The 15,965-nt window shown below is 48.2% G+C and overlaps 1 long non-coding RNA gene across 5 annotated transcripts in view; it reads left to right on the top strand.

The window, feature by feature from the left end:
• The window catches only part of LOC102137680 (uncharacterized), a 37,828-nt gene that overhangs the window by 13,928 nt on the left and 7,935 nt on the right, over positions 1 to 15,965 (top strand). Inside the window, exons 1-3 of one of the 5 annotated variants that reach the window (XR_010577216.1) lie at positions 421 to 10,458; positions 11,264 to 12,163; positions 13,186 to 13,351. This is a non-coding gene — a long non-coding RNA (uncharacterized lncRNA). Of the gene's footprint in view, positions 1 to 420; positions 12,164 to 13,185; positions 13,352 to 15,965 lie in introns of those variants that run through there. The other 4 variants (XR_012417120.1, XR_010577215.1, XR_006700309.2 and 1 more) reach the window with 4 other exon arrangements.

Here is a 15,965-nt window from a genome sequence, read left to right as displayed (position 1 = left end):
TGTGAAAAAATAGATGCATGGTGTTGAAGCCACCCTGTCTACTGTATTCTGTTATGACAGCCTGAGGTAACTAAGACAGGAGCAAATACTGATTCATTCATTCATTCAAGCAGGAAGTACGTTTGTACATAAGAATTACCTATAGGTAGTCTTTAAACTTATCTGGGCTTTAGGTGATCACATTGAAGTCACTGTGGGTCAAGTTTTCCCCGTCTTGGTCCATAATTCCCCAGGAGTCTCCTATCTAGCTCAGAATTCCAGGCCACAGTCCCTCCACCTCTGTTTTGGCTCTTTACTTGCTCCTTCCAAATTACTACTCTTTGCCTTTATAAAAAAAGCCCAAAAGGTCCGATGCCTTTCTGGAGCATGGCTTAGGTGCATACATCGCCGTGAGACTGTATCTGTGTGGGTTTTCATTCATGCATGTCTGAATGGTCACATCGGAATCTGCATAATGAGGCTGTGGGTGTGCTTAGGAGTGTGATACCACGTACATTTGTTCATATATACAAGACTAGATTTGGAACCTGAAACCCTGGGTTGATATTAATTTTCTGCCTTTCTGCTATGTTATTTTAAGCAAGATACTTAATTTCTTTGGGCCTCAGTTTCTTCATCAGTGAAACAGTGAGGATGGACTGGTCAGAGGAGAGCTGTAGGATGACAAGAGAGGGACTAGGCAAAGCCCTGTAAAGGGTCCAGCTGCCCCCAGATGAGAGGATTCCAGCCCTTCTCCCCCTGAGGCTATGTGCCCTGGCCCTGACCCGGGACAGTCCCCTGCTCTGCCCTTGTGGCTTGTTGACCCTGATACCCAGAAGGGTGGTGTGACCACGAAGCAGGTGCCCTCTGCCAGGCCTGGGTTCCCAGGGCTGTTGACCACCTCCGTTTTCTCCTCTTTTCCCGTGGGCCTGAGCCTGGTCCATACTCAGCATGCAGTAATTATTACTGAATACATAAATGAATGAATGGCACATTGTAGACACTCCATATCCAATTATTGAGTGAAATGAGGTGTCTTGGGCAGTTGGGGGTCTGCTCTTGTCAGCTGGAGTGAAGATGGGCAGATAAGGAAGGAAATTAGCATTTCTGGAGCAGCTTTCCCCTGAGAACAACAGGAATCTCTGCCCTATTGTTTGGGAAATAGAGGAAGGGCAAAGAAGCCCTCTGTGGGTGTTTGCAAGCATCCTCATAGCCCCAGAGCCAGGAGGGAGGAAAAGTATGTAATTAGAAAATCGTCATCTCTTTGCCATATGATGTTCAACAGTTTCCATTTATTGAACAACTATTATGTGCCATGTACTGGGCTGAAATCCCAAACAAATTCAATCATTATCTCCCAAGAGAAGTTATCTTATATATATATATTTTTTTAATTTTAATTTTTTTTTGAGATGGAGCCTCGCACTGTTGCCCAGGCTGGAGTGCAGTAGTGTGATCTCGGCTCACTGCAAGCTCCGCCTCCCGGGTTCATGGCATTCTCCTGCCTCAACCTCCCAAGTAGCTGGGACTACAGGCACCCACCACCACTCCCGGCTAAATTTTTTTTTTTTTTTGTACTTTTAGTAGAGACCAGATTTCACCGTGTTAGCCAGGATGGTCTTGATCTCCTGACCTCGTGATCTGCCCCCCTCAGCCTCCCAAAGTGCTGGGATTATAGGTGTGAGCCCTTGCGTCTGGCCGAGAAGTTATCTTATTTAATCCCTAAAACAACTGTGTGAGGAACAGGTGAAATGTGACATAGAAAAAGGGTTTATAAACTGTGAAGTGCTATAAAATGTCAGGGATTGTTCCGAGAATGATTAGTTTCCCTCCCCCATCTCTGCAGTTTGCCTGGCAGCCACCCGGTGCAGGGTTGGCACCCACCTTGTCTCCTTCCCGGCTAATTGGGGAGGCTCTCCAGGCCTGATTTATGTGGACACTCACACATTCTCCCACTGAACATTATTCTAATCAGACACCTCATTATTGGAAGCCAGCCTCCTTGGGGCTGCCTGGACAGGGTTATTACAGGATATTATACAGACCATTTGCATGGCCACCTTCAGGTCATTTCCATCACTTTAAGCTACTTACAGGCCCATTTTCTTCCCCATAATATTTGCCTAATTCGATTACTCCATGGCCTTAGCTGGCTCAAAATGGAATCAAAAGTTACAACTGGGAGCAAAGTCAACTGGATCCTGACACCCTCTCAGTACTTCGGGGCCTACCTGGTCCCAGGTGACTGCTGGTGGAACCAGGCTTCCCCTCTGAAGGGGGACAGCTGAGCCTGGTGAGGAGGGGGATGGGGTAGGAAAAGGGCAGCTTGTTGGATGGGCTCAGATTTATAGGTTGAGATGACACAGAAGACCCCTTTCTAGCCCCTGAGTTCACCTTTAGTAAACTCATTCAGAGTCCCCTGTATTTCTCCATCACAACCCTTAACAGACTTCGTTGTAATCCATCACGCAATATCTGTTTTCCTGCCAGGGAACAAGCTATGTGAGGGTAAAGACTGCTTGTCTTTTCAATCTTTGATCTCCAGCGTCTAGCCCAGCACCTAATGCATAATAACTGATTAATGAATAGACAAATGTTTGTTGATGGACTCATTGAATGAATGGCTCCTTATCGCTTTTAATCATTCTTTGCTAGGAATGTGTGTCTCTGCGACCGCTCAGTAATGAGTCTTGATTTGGTGTCAAAGCTCCTATTCCTTTTACATTGTTTGCCCTCCCCCTGTATCTGGTCCTGAAGGGTTCAGTCTGATATTCCTACTGATGTTCATGCACTGTGCTGGGTGAGAAGTCTGGGAGGACAAAACTCTAGAGCGGTGGTTCTTAACTGTAGAGCAGGGAACTCCCAGGGGACTTTCAGCAATGTCTGGAGACATTTGTGGTTGTCACGACTGTGGGGATACCAGCAGCATTCACTGGCAGGTCAGGGATGCTGCAAACATTCTGCAATGCACTGTAAAGCCTTTGATAACATAAAGACATCCGGTTCAAAGTAGTGATGGTGCTCAGGTTGAGAAACCTCGCCCTAATGTAACCCAACACATTTAACAGAAGGAGGGATGTCAGAGTTCCTCAAGATCAGCTGAATTCTGCTGAGGCTTCAGGGAATTTTTTTTTTCTTTTTCTTTTTCTTTTTTTGAGATGGAGTCTCGCTCTGTCACCCAGGCTGGAGTGCAGTGGCATGATCTTGGGTCACTGCAGCCTCCGCCTCCCAAGTTCAAGTGATTCTCCTGCTTCAGTCTCCCAAGTAGCTGGGACCAGAGGCATGAATCACCACACCCGGGTAATTTTTGTATTTTTAGTAGAGATGGGGTTTCACAATGTTGATCAGGCTGGTCACAAACTCCTGACCTCAAGTGATCCACCTGCGTTGGCCTCCCAAAGTGTGAACCACCACACCTGGCCAGTTTAATGGGCTTTTTAGGTGACACCCTCTTTTCCCTGCCCAAGTTCTGATCATGAATCAGGGAGGAGATCAAAATACCTTTTAGTTGCTGAGAAAGCTATTGCAGAACAGGACTTTAAGTCTGCTATTTGGAGGAGATTGCTAATTCTGCACCCCTGAAATGAATGTATTCATCTCCCTTGAAAACACAGTCCTTCATCTAGGCCTAGCATGGCAGAGACAGGAAGAGGACACTTACTGCTCTGAGCCATGCACACCTAGCTTCCGTCCCCACTCTGTTGAACCCTTTTTTTAAAAATTATTTATTTATTCTTTTATTTTTTTATTTTTTGAGACGGGGGTCTCACTCGTTCGCCCAGGCTGGAGTGCAGTGGTGCAGTCTTGGCTTGCTGCAAGCCCCGCCTCCCGGGTTCACCCCATTCTCCCGCCTCAGCCTCTCAAGTAGCTGGGACTACAGGCGCCCGCCACCATGTCTGGCTAATTTTTTGTATTTTTAGAAGAGACGGGGTTTCACCGTGTTAGCCACGATGGTCTCGATCTCCTGACCTCGTGATCCACCCACCTCGGCCTCCCAAAGTGCTGGGATTACAGGTGTGACCCACCACACCCGGCCAACCTCCCTCTTCTATTAGTAAATCTAATATCTCCTCCTTGGGCTCCTCCCTCCTTCTATTCTGGAGTTTACTCGGACTAAAGAGGTCAAGCAGATCCAAGAGTGCAGCAGTGTGAAAACTCCTAAGTCACAGGACAGGTGGACAGGGTGTCCCTTGCCTGGATTCGGGGCTTGCAGCTCTGTGAGCTCACGCACAGCCTTAGCCCTTTTTCCCAGAGCGTGACAATATGTCAGGATAGGTGTCCACAGGGGCTGTTATCCTTGGTCTACTTTGGAATTCGATGTGGGAAGTGACCCAGACTTTCCTGCAGTGGACTTGGGGCACCAGATTACTGTGAGTCCCAGGACCCATGCTCCACTGACACAGGGCTGTGGGAGGTGGCTGGACTTCTGATAGGGTGGCTTCTAGGTCCCAGGAAACAGAATGGTAAGCGATGTGAACTTGGGAGCCCTCTCCGAGTGTGGTACGGAGGGTGAGAGCCAGTGCCTTTGAAAGGATCATGGCCGCTGATACGATGGGTATCTCACTAGTGCCCATACTGGACTGAATTTGAAACGTATCATTCTTGCAACACTTCAGTATGATCCTCAGGTGAGACAGAAACCCTCCAGAACATGCTTAAGATTGAATTTTTTACTGATTCTCGAGAGTGGGGGCTTGTAGCCAAGTTCAGTTTGATTTAGACAAATGATAAAGTGACATTTCTTGCACCAGTATGTTGCAGAAGAAATTCATACCAGTTATATTGAGCTGTATCAAACATTTTAATCTTTGTCAACCCAGTAGGCAAAAACTGCATTCTTTCCCGAGACAACGAAGGGGAGAGGAAATCTGTCTCAGTAGATATTTTGAGGCGATGAAGACCAATTGAGGAAAGGATCCACAAGGGCCAGCCAAAGACAGGAGAGGGACAGGGCGACTGAGAGGAACCACACGCTCCACCTGCCAGCCAGACCTGCCAGCCTGTCTCCATCCAGCAGACACCCTCAGATCCCTTGGGCTGGTTAAGGAGATGCCACCTTTGTAGGGGCTTAGGGAGTTGCACACACTTGTCACAGAGTGTAGCCTCTTAGTTCTAGAATCTTTGCTTTTAGGACACCTTTGCTACCCACCCTCCTATACCCACCTGTGCACTAACCCTCTTACTTTGTGTGTGTGTGTGTGTGTGTGTGTGTGTGCGCGCGCGCGCATGCGTTTAATGTGTTTGTTTTGTTTTGTTTTGAGACAGAGTGTCATTCTGTCGCCCAGGCTGAAGTGCAGTGGCGCAATCTCGGCTCACTGCACCTCCACCTCCTGGGTTCAAGCGATTCTCATGCCTTAGCCTCCTGAGTAGCTGGGATTACAGGGGTGCGCCACCATGCCCAGCTAATTTTTTATTTTTAGTAGAGATGGGGTCACCATGTTGTCCAGGTTTGTCTCGAACTCCTGACATCAAGTGATCTGTGTGCCTCAGCCTCCCAAAGTGTTAGGATTACAGGCATGAGCCACCACGTCCGCCACCCCACCACCCTACTTTTTTTTTTTAAAGAAAATATTCCAGATTGCAGAGCCTGGCACAGTGGCTCATGCCTATAATCCCAGTACTTTGGAAGGCCAAGGTGGGAGGATCATTTGAGCTCAGGAGTTCCAGACTAGCCTGGGCAACATAGCAAAACCCTGCCTCTAAAAAAAAAAATTTAAAAATTAGCTGTGTGTCATGGCATGTGCCTATAGTACCAGTTGCTTGGGAGACTGAGGTGGGAGGATTGCTTGAGCCCAAGAGCTCGAGGCTGCAGTAAGCTATGATCGTGCCACTGTACTCCAGCCTAGATGGCAGAGCAAGAGCCTGTCTCTAAAAATAGATAAATACATAATCATAGATTCAATACATGCCCCCTAAATACCCATCCCCAATCCCATAGTCCCACTTTCTCCTGTGAGATAATTATTCTCCTGAATTTGGAGTTTATCATTCCCCTCATAATTGTATATTTTTGCTGCAGATATGTTTCCAGAAACTATATATAAACACATATATACATATACATACAAGTACATAAATGTATGTGTATATAAGTACATATAGTTTTGCATAATTAAAATGTATATGGACAGTATTATACTATATAAATCTGCAACTTGCTTTCTCCCCCTGAACATTGAGACTTAGCCATGTAGTTCTTGTAATTTTGGTTCATTCATGTTCACTGCAGTATATAATATGCCTTGTTTGACTATACCAGAATCACTTGTTCATTTTTCTGTTAATGGTTGTTTAGATTTTTTTCCCATTTTCTTCTATGCTTGAGCACCTGAGTATTATGTGTGCAAGGTGACAGGGATCTCCTTATACCGTGGGTAGAGAGCTTTGCTGGGACATGTACATAGGAGCTGAATTGCGGGGCTGTGGAGGATATACATTTTTGACACTAGTGGAGATAGCTACATTGTTCTTCCAATTAATTGCTTATCAAACAGTGGATGAGAGCATCTGTTAGTCTATCATCAGTTGACATTGTCAGATTTAAACAAATTTTTTTTTGATCTGGTAAGTATAAAACAATACCTCATTGTTTTAATTTGTATTTCAACGTTATTAGTGAGGTTAAACATGTTTTCGTGATTACTGGCCATTGGGCTTCTTTGTTGTATGTGAATTGTCTATCCATTTTCTTTGCCCATTTTCCTATTGGGTTGTTTGTCTTTTTCTTATTGATATGTAGGAATTTCTTATAGGTTCTGACTGTGAAGCTATTCTCAGTCGCATGCAGTCTGTGGCTTATCTTTTCATTTGTTCATGGAGTCTCTTGTTCTGCATAAGCCTTTTTAAAAATTTAAATTAACTCTCTTTCTTTTTCTGGGGAAGCCAGGACTTCTAAGAGATGGTGTCTTAGTCCATTTGTGTTGCTATAAATGAATACCTGAGGCTGGATAATTTATAAAGAAAAGACATTTATTTGGCTCACGGTTCTGCAGGTTCTACAAGAAGCATGGGGCCAGCATCTGCTTCTGGTGAGGCCTCAGGAACCTTCCACTTATGGCGGAGGCATCACACAGGAGGAGGCATCACACGGGAAAAGGAAGGAAGCAAGAGAGAGGAAAGGGAGGTGCCAGGCTTTTTTCAGTGACTAACTCTGGGAGTGGGGGAACCTCTCTAGGGAACTAAGAGGGTGAGAGCTCATTACTCGGGGGCCGGCACCAAGACATTTATAAAGGATCTGCCCCCATGTCCCAAGCACTTCCCACTAGGCCCTGCTTCCTGCACTGGGCCTCAAATACATTTATTTAAAGAAAGAGTCTTGCTCTGTTGCCCAGACTGGAGTCCAGTGGTATGATCATGGCTCACTGCAGCCTCCGCCTCCTGGATTCAAGCGATCCTTCCACCTCAGCCTCCCAAATTCTGGGACTACAGGTGCATGCCACCACTTTTTTTTTATTTTTACTTTTTGTAGAGATGGGGGTCTCACTATGTTACCTAGGCTGGTCTTGAACTCCCGGGCTCAAGCTATCCTCCTGACTCGACCTCCCAAAGCACTGGGATTGCAGATGTAGTTCACCTTGCCCAACAGCCCCTTGTGTTTCAGATGAGGATGCTGAGGCTCAGAGAGGACATGGCTGTCCAAGATCACATAGCTGGTGTTGGGCAGAGCTGGGGCCAGGGCCTGGACCAGTCGTGTAGACACTCAGGCGGGGTGTGTGTGGGCACCCCTTCAAATAGGCTTTACTAAATATTTGTTCCACGCTCTGTCCGTGGGGTTGGAGTTGGTGCCTAATGAGAGTGTGTGTGGGGTTCCTGCCAACCCCTGTCTATTTCAGTTGGAGTAGGGACCAAGTTGCTGAAGAAGCTGTGCGTAGAGGCCTGAGTTTGAGACACCATATGACTGATTTGTTGCATTGATGTTTTGGTGTCCCTCACAGAGTCATGCCCAGGGTGTGTGCCCTGAATAAGGTTTTCTAGATCTGGGCTAGAAAGTCTCTTTGAGGAGGGGTGGGGACTGCGGGCTATGAGAGGCCTGTGGGTAGAGCAGGTGGCTGCTCCGAGGTCCTGCTAACCAGCTTGACCGTAGGATTTTTCATCCAAACTGGACACTTGAGAGTGTGAGGGAAAACGATTAATGACAGAGGGACAAATAGCCGTGAACTGGGACTATCTCAGGCATTCCGAGACATCTGGTTACCCTGCTTCTAGAGTCTGCCTTTCTGGTCATTACATTCAGTCTTCCTCTGCTGATTTCTGGCAGTTTCTACCCCACCTTCTTCCCACTGCTCTGGAGGGATTTGGGGCCCTTTTCCAATCATCCCAGGCCCTTAACACCACTCTCTCCTTTGCAAAACTGCTTTTAGAAGTCCTGTCTCCTTCTGTCCAAATCCCATTCATCATAAGTCCCCTCGTGGCCACCCAAGCTTGTAGTCAAGTCTCACCTGAGTTCCTAGAGCACTTACTCTACATTGTTTATTTAGACGCTGAACTTGGAACTTTGTGTGGCTTGTCTCTCCCGGTTAGCTTGTAAGAAACTCAAAAATAGAAGCATGCATTACACTTCTTTGCCTCTGTCCTTCAAAGGGGCTGACTTGCCCTTAAGCAAAATGTCCCCTCTCAGTCTGTCCTGCTGTTTGAATTGGGGGAGGGAGTCTTTTTTCCTTTAGGAGAGTGGGTTTCTTTTTTCTTTTTTAATTTCAAGACGGAGTCTTGCTCAGTCGCCCAGGCTGGAGTGCAGTGGTGCGATCTTGGCTCACCGCAAGCTTCGCCTACCAGGTTCACGCCATTCTGCCTCAGCTTCCTGAGTAGCTGAAACTACAGGTACCCGCCACCATGCCTGGCTAATTTTTTCTATTTTTATTAGAGACGGGTTTCACTGTGTTAGCCAGGATGGTCTCGACTCCTGACCTTGTGATTCACCCACCTTGGCCTCCCAAAGTGCTGGGATGACAGGCGTGAGCCACCGCGCCCAGCTGAGAGTGGGTTCCTTTTTTGAAATAATTTGTCTCTGTAGCACATGGTGATTGCAACAGTCCTTACTGTGTCTAATCTGCACTTCTGTTTTTGTGGCTTTCTCTCCTCTTTCTAGGCTACTTTCAAAGGTAGTTCTCTGGAACCTGGCACAGCAGGTGGTTCAGCACATCAGCATGTCAAAATACATGTTTGCGCTTGGTGATAAACATGTAGTCATAACCACTGAGCAAGAGCCTCTAATTTCAGGGTTGAGTACCTGTGGCGTCATTAAGAGAGAAGGCCCGCCTTAGAAAAGATTTTCAGGCCGGGCGCGGTGGCTCAAGCCTGTAATCCCAGCACTTTGGGAGGCCGAGACGGGCAGATCACGAGGTCAGGAGATCGAGACCATTCTGGCTAACCCAGTGAAACCCCGTCTCTACTAAAAATACAAAAAATTAGCCGGGCGTGGTGGTGGGCACCTGTTGTCCCAGCTACTCGGGAGGCTGAGGCAGGAGAATGGCGGGAACCCAGGAGGCGGAGCTTGCAGTGAGCCGAGATCGTGCCACTGCACTCCAGCCTGGGTGACAAAGTGAGACTCCGTCTCAAAAAAAAAAAAAGAAAGAAAAGATTTTCAAAAAAGCCTTCTCGTTGCAAGGACATAGAATTAGTTTTAAGACTTCTTGACTTCTGTGATAATCTCAAAGGCTTCTTTATCAATGTGTGGCCGGATGATGTTGCTCTCAGGTCATAAGCAATGAGCTTATCAGAACTCTTTGTCATCTTGTGGCTGTGCATAGACCTAGAGGGGTGAGGTGGAGCATCACTGGTCAGAGATGGATTATGTTTATTATTATGTTCTGGTGCAGACTTAGAGGTCTATAATGGCTTGACATTCCTGGACGTGACCTCAGGATGGTGAGTCCAATACCACAAGACATTTTCCTAGTAGGAGTTAAATTGGTTTTGTGATTGTTGCTTTTTGAGGAAGAAACACATCATAGAAATGGAGTTGCCACATGAAGGCTGAAAGCCAGTTTTTTTTTTGTTTGTTTGTTTGTGTTGTTTTTGAGACAGAGTCTTGCTTTGTCACCCAGGCTGGAGTGCGGTGGTGCAATCATAGCTCACTGGAGCCTTGACCTCCCAGGCTTGAGTGATCCTCCCACCTCAGCCTCCTGAGTTGGAAGCTATTGTTTTGTTTTGAGAACAAACACATCGTGGGCTGTACAGACCCTGCTTCATGGTGGGAGAGGTGAAGGGCTGGCTAATTAGAGTAGCAGGGATCTGGTGGTCTAAGGAGGTGGCAGGGAGGTCCAATTGCACACTTGTTTTCTCTTCGCTGAAGAAAGCTGATGTGTGCAGATGGTGTGGGATTTCATGAAGACCTCTTACGAGTTTCTCTTCTGTTGATTTCAAGGTCAGGGCAATATCAGGCCGGGTGTGGTGGCTCATTCCCATAATCCCAGCACTTTGGGAGGCTGCAGTGGGAGGATCGCTTGAGGCCAGCAGTTGAAGACCAGCTTGGGCAACATAGTGAGACCCTGTTTCTACAATTTTTTTTTTTTCTTAAATTAGCTGGGCTTGGTGGTGCACACCTATTTTCCTAGCAACTTGGGAGGCTAAGGTGGGAGGATCACTTAAGCCCAGGGGGTTGAGACTGCGGTGAGCTGCCATTGCTCCATTACACTATAGCCTGGGTGACAGAGTAAGGCTCCGTCTCAAGGAAAAAAAAAAAAAAGATCAGGGCATTTTCAAACTCTGGTTCTACATCTGGAGCTCTGGATGTATGGGGAAGTCCTAGGGCACACAGGTACTATATGGATTCATTCTGGGTTTTTTTTTTTTTTTTTGAGACAAATTCTCGCTCTGTCACCCAGGCTGGAGTGCAATGGTGCAATCTCAGCTCACTGCAATCTCTGCCTCCTGAGTTCAGGTGATTCTCCTGCCTCAGCCTCCTGAGTGGCGTCCACCACCATGCCTAGCTGATTTTTGTATTTTTAGTAGAGATGGGGTTTTACCATGTTGGCTGGGCTGGTCTTGAACTCCTGACCTCAAGTGATCTGCCCGCCTCACCCTCCCAAAGTGCTGGGATTACAGGCGAATTCACTCTTAATGGCCCTGAGCAAAGTCCAGCTGGAGGGGGAGTTGATTCACTGCTGGGTGATACTTTCTTAAATGCCTTAATCACAGGACCCTGTGGTCTCCACAAAGTAAACCATGAGGCATCATTAGCATCAACAAGACTTATTGGGTTTCTGAAATATTTTCAGGTCCCCTAACTTAATGATATTTCATGCTTCATCTTTTCCAAACCACTTCAACATTCTGTATTCTGAAGATATTTATTTATTCATTCATCAAACATCACGGGTAAGTGCTGCGGATACAGCGAAGAACAAGTCAGACATGGTCCCTGCCCTCTCGGAGCTCACAGCTGATTGGTGGAGACAGGTTGTAAACAAGAAGGCATGATGAATGTTATGCAAGAAAGGAAGGTGAGCAGCGGGTGTCTACCGCAAAGCGGCCTTCGCCCTGACTTTCCTCCCAAATGCCCATTTTTTTGGAGGACATTTGAGGAAATCTGCTGGCATTGCCCCTGGCTGGGCTGTTCTAAGGCAAACCTAGGCCTCTGATTTCTTCCCCAGAAGCTTTAGCCCTGCCCACATGGCTTCTCCTAGAGGGGGTCACCCTGCAGGTCTGAGGTTACTGCTGGCAACGGGAGCACCTTGGGCACTGCAGTCTGGAATGTGCACGCTGGCCCTCAGCTGCTGCGCCAAAGGGCGGTGGGGAGAGCCCTGGGAGGTCATGCTTGATGATTCCTTTTATTTTTTATTTTTTTGAGACAGAGTCTTGCGCTGTAGCCCAGGCTGGAGTGTGGTGTAGTGGTGTGATCTCAGCTCACTGCAACCTCCACCTCCTAGGTTCAAGTGATTCTCCTGCCTCCACCTCCCGAGTATCTGGGATTACAGGTGCCCACTGCCACGCCTGAGTAATTTTTGTATTTTTACTAGAGATGGGGTTTCACCGTGTTGGTCATTCTGGTCATGAACTCCTGACTTCAAGTGATCTGCCTGCCTTGGCCTCCCAAAGTGCTGGGATTACAGATGTGAGCCACCACACTCAGCCATGCTCGATGATTCTTGAGGGGCCCTGGATCCAGCCGACAGCCACCCAGGAGCCGCACCACGGGGAGTGCTGCGCAGGTTCTCAAGTGCACATCTCACGGCTTCTCTGACAGGTGAAAATAAAGATCTTGGAATTCCAGGTGATGTGGGCTGCACCTCCCTCGTGAGGTCAGCACAGTGAGTGCACTTAGAGTTGTCCTTTCTCTGGAGGAATCTGCTCTCTGAGCCTCCAAAGCTACGAGTGTGGGTGTGCCCTAGGCTGGGGTTGCTGTCTTTGGATGCAGATGCAGACGTCTGGAGCTGGTGCTCCCTGAGCCCTGCTGCCTGGGCCAGTCGATGCTCTCTGCGCACTGTGTCATGGGAACAGCAAAGGCCACTCCTGTAATATCTGAGAGCTGGGGTTGTCTTAAGAATAAAGCACACTTGTTGAGGACTCTTTGTGTGCTGAGTGCTGTGCCAAAACTTTATGATTTCACCCCATTTCATCTCAATGTCTTTTCATGTAGGAATTGCCTGTTAGCTCCATTTTCTTTCTTTCTTTCTTTCTCTTTTTTTTTTTTGAGACAGAGTCTCACTCTGTCACCCAGGCTGGAGTGCAATGGCGTGATCACAGCTCACTGCAACCTCTGCCTCCTGGGTTCGAGCGAGTCTCCTGCCTCAGCCTCCCAAGTAGCTGGGACTACAGGCTTGTAGCACCACGCCCGGCTAATTTTTGTATTTTTAGTAGAGACAGGGTTTTGCCATGTTGACCAGGCTGGTCTCGAACTCCTGGCCTCAGGTGATTGGCCCACCTCGGCTTCCCAGAGTGCTGGGATTACAGGCGTGAACCACCACACCTGGCCTTCCATTTTATACAGAGGAACCTTGAGGCTCAGAGAGGCTAAGTTACTTGCTGTAGACCGAACAGCTGTGCACGGCTGAGATGGGACCTGAATGCAGCTCCTCTGACTCCAAAGCCCAGGTTCCTTCTGCTGCTCACATCATGGCATGCTGTCTCCTGCTGCGTCCAGCAGCCTCCCATACTGGGGCTTTCACTGGGCCCTATAAATGTCAAGCTTGATTTAGGGAAGAGACGACTGTGGATGACTTTATTGTGAATTCCACATTGAAGGGGGATGGGCAATTTATCAACCAGGAAATCCTGACTGCAGTGTCGAGACTGATGGCATGGCTCAGAGATGTAAGTGCTGCAGCTCTTCAGCCAGGCGGCAGGCCCTGTCCTTCCAACTGGATCCAGTCACTGAATCTGGGAGCAACCAAGGACATTAGCAGCTCCTCCACTGTCAGTATGTGTGTCCTAGGTGAGTCCTTGGTATCCCCAGGCGCCCATGAGCTCTGGCCCTCCTGCAAGCTCGGCTGGGCATAACTGGTCCAGCAGTCTGGCTGTGGTTCTTGTTTTGCAGTTCAGCTCCTCAGTGGCAGGACGCCCTCCTGAATCCTAGCCTTGCTGGTTGGAGATCTGTCTCTCTGGCTAACTTTTGCTAGCTTAGTGAAAGCCAGGGCTGTATTCTGCACCTGCAGGCACTGGCTAGGATTCTGCTTAAATCCAGGCAGAGCTCTCTGAAATCACTGAGGACTCCCGCTGGGAGACTGGATCTGCTGAACTCATGTCTATCAGCTGTGGCTTGATTGGACTCAAATTGGGCTCTGTGATTTCAGCCCAGGAGTGGAGTAGTGGCAGCTCTACATCTGAGTCCCTTCTCTCAGATCCAAAATTGTCCTCCTCTCCCTGCTGACCCGTGGGTAGGATTCCAGCATGTTTTGTGTCTGAGGCTCGCAGATTCTACCAGTTGATTCCATCATGAGGTCCAAAGTTCGTTGCAGTGAGTGATGGTACCCAGGAGAAGCATGATTTTAATCATCCCTCAAAAATGTCTCAATTGTCCTGGTTTTAGATAACGTGGGGCTGGGAGGGTTGGGGGAGAGAAAACCTGCAACAGCAAATGTCTGCACCTTTCTTGGGGTCAGGACTACAAGCTACTTTTTTTTTGAGTCTCACTCTGCCTCCCAGGCTGGAGTGCAGTGGGGTGATCTTGGCTCACTGCAACCTCTGCCTCCCAGGTTCAAGCAATTCTCCTGCCTCCGCCTCCTGAGTAGCTGGGATTACAGGTGCCCGCCACTACGCCCAGCTAATTTTTTGTATTTTTCATAGAGATGGGGATTCACCATGTTGGCCAGGCTGGTCTCAAACTCCTGACCTCATGATTTGCCTGCCTCAACCTCTGGGATTACAGGCATGAGCCACTGCGCCCGGCCAGTGCTAGTAGTTCCAACCTACTTCTTTTCTGAACTGTGTCCTCTGAATGTTTAAGGCAGTGATTCTCAACTGGGGAAGATTTTGCCTCCCAGGGGACATTTAGCAACATCTGGAGACATTTTTGGTGTCACATCTGTGGCCTTGCTATTAGCATCTAGTGTGCAAAGACCAGGGACGCTACTAAACATCCTACAGCGCATAGGATGGCCCCCTACAACCAAGAAATATCTGTCTGAATATGTCAGTAGTGCCAAGGTGAAGAACTGTGGCTTTAAGGTGAGAGTGGAAAGTTGATGCCTGAAGCCGGGGGCCAGTGTGAATCTGAATTACTCGCGTGCAGCAGTGCTTATGTTTAGAGCAGTGTCTTGAGCAACAGCTACAAGCTTAGTGGGTGAGGTCTGTGGCGCTGCTGGCAGAGATAAGCCCCGTTGTGTGGCTGGGTGGAGTTCTCTATTCCCACGCTAAGCTGGGGTGCTTGCATGGTGTCCCTTTATCACCCCTAGACTGGGTCTACCAGACTTGGCATTTTCTGAACCACAGTCTATTCTGGAGCACTATGGGGGATGGGGCCCAGGGATCCAAACGCATACCCAGAGTCCCTTCTCCCACTTTCTGCCTCCATTTTCCCCACCTCTGCCTCTGTTTCTACCCCACCTTTCTTTAGGGCCATTCCACAAGTGCCTGCAGCCTCCAGTTTTTCTCCCATGGCAGGATTTCGGAGCCAGACAGAAAGGACTCTGCTCCCATGTCAATGACAAAGACCTGTTTAGCCACTTTCCAGGGCAAGAAAGGCCCAGTTCTTAGAAGCACAAAGGCCCATCCTTCCCTCTTTGAGGGGGAAGTGAAAATGCTTCCCATTCCTCCATCTGAGAGGAGAATTTCTCTCTAAAGCAGCAGAAACTAAAACCAAACACAAATTGAGTCGCCCACCAACCAAGGGTTCAGCAGGAGTCTCTGCTACGCATAAAAAGCAGGTTTCTGTGCTGTGTGCTGGAGACCACCCGGTGCAACGTTCTCATTTTGCACATAGGACAGCAAAGGACCAGAGAGGGGAAGTAACTCATCCAAGGCCATTCAGGTGGCTGGTGTAGAGCCTGGGCAGAAGCCAAGTTTCCTGATTCTGAGGCCGTTCAGGGTTGGCCTCGCCCCCAAGTCATCAGATATGGAAACTCAAGAGGTAGAAAACATTAGAAAGAAAGCACAGCACACCCCAACACACCTAATCACTGTGAGTGGTGGGAAGATACTTCCCTTCTAGCCCCAACTCCCCAGTTGATTCCTCAGCTAGAAATAATGCATGGTCCTTTTTAAGGCCCTTTCACATCCATTATCTCATATGAGCCTTGGTTACTGTGTGAGGGAGGTAGGGCTGGGATTTGATTTTTGTTTCACTCTTGTCACCCAGGCTGGAGTGCAATGGCGTGATGTCTTCTCACTGCAACCTCCACCTCCCAGGTTCAAGCAGTTCTTCTGCCTCAGCTTCCTGAATAGGTGGGATTACAGGTGCTCACCACCATGCCCAACCAATTTTTTGTATTTTTAGTAGAGACTGGTTTTCACTATGTTGGCCAGGCTCGTCTCAAACTCCTGACCTCAGGTGATCCACCTGCCTCAGCCTCCCAAAGTGCTGGGATTACAGGCGTGAGCCACCACGCCTG

The sequence above is a fragment of the Macaca fascicularis genome, chromosome 8 (genome assembly GCF_037993035.2).
Source record: "Macaca fascicularis isolate 582-1 chromosome 8, T2T-MFA8v1.1".
NCBI classification, from domain to species: Eukaryota; Metazoa; Chordata; class Mammalia; order Primates; family Cercopithecidae; genus Macaca; species Macaca fascicularis.
Note: the sequence above shows the minus strand (reverse complement) of the source record. Positions and strands in the feature narration are given on the sequence as shown.